A 753-nucleotide genomic window follows, 5' to 3' on the forward strand; every position below is an offset into this window, starting at 1 on the left:
GATGCCCTTGGGCAAGCCAGGCATGGCGGATTTGGCATCTCGTTTTGGGAGAGCATTTATTAACAACATGTATTCAAGCGCAAGCTCCCCTGATTGACAATGGCAGGGTTGCTGGGGGTCTTCTGAATGGTAGACACTGACCCGAATCACGCACCGCTTGACAACCAGCAACAAGATGATGAAGTTGCCATCGGAGAATCATACTTGTGCGGTCCCAAAGACTTTTGAATGTCACGCGGGTTTACGCAGTGCAACCCAACGTAAACCCTTTGTAAGGTCGATGTTCGAGAAGTCGTTGACTTGTGAAGTCAGGGATACCGGGTTGGTCGGGTCAATGATCCAGATGGAACGCCCCCGCCTAGCCAATCACTGGGGAGCCGTGACATCCCTTGGTGAAGGAGCGTTCAAAGTCATCCAGGTAGGTGTGTATGCTCACGATGGTGACGGTTGGCTGGAGAGCCTGTGGTAGCTTACGCCCCGGGCGGCGACATGGCGCAACAAGTCCAATTGCCTAGGAAAACACTGGATTGGGCTGCCTAGCGAGCCCTCGTGAGGCCGTCTTTCAGGGTTTGATAGTAGATCCCAAAGTTCAAATGCCTCGATCGTGAAGTGAAGTCGCAAAAAAATTGCTCTCCACCAAAGGAGCCAATTCACACAGCCCCCCACACCCGATCCAATCTCGGTCGGGTGAACGGGGTCAACTCAGCCAATTAACGCACCGGCCTCAGGCCAACGGGTTGCCGGGGCAAGTGA

The sequence above is a fragment of the Verticillium alfalfae genome, genomic scaffold (assembly GCF_000150825.1).
Source record: "Verticillium alfalfae VaMs.102 supercont1.6 genomic scaffold, whole genome shotgun sequence".
Classification (NCBI taxonomy): Eukaryota; Fungi; Ascomycota; class Sordariomycetes; order Glomerellales; family Plectosphaerellaceae; genus Verticillium; species Verticillium alfalfae.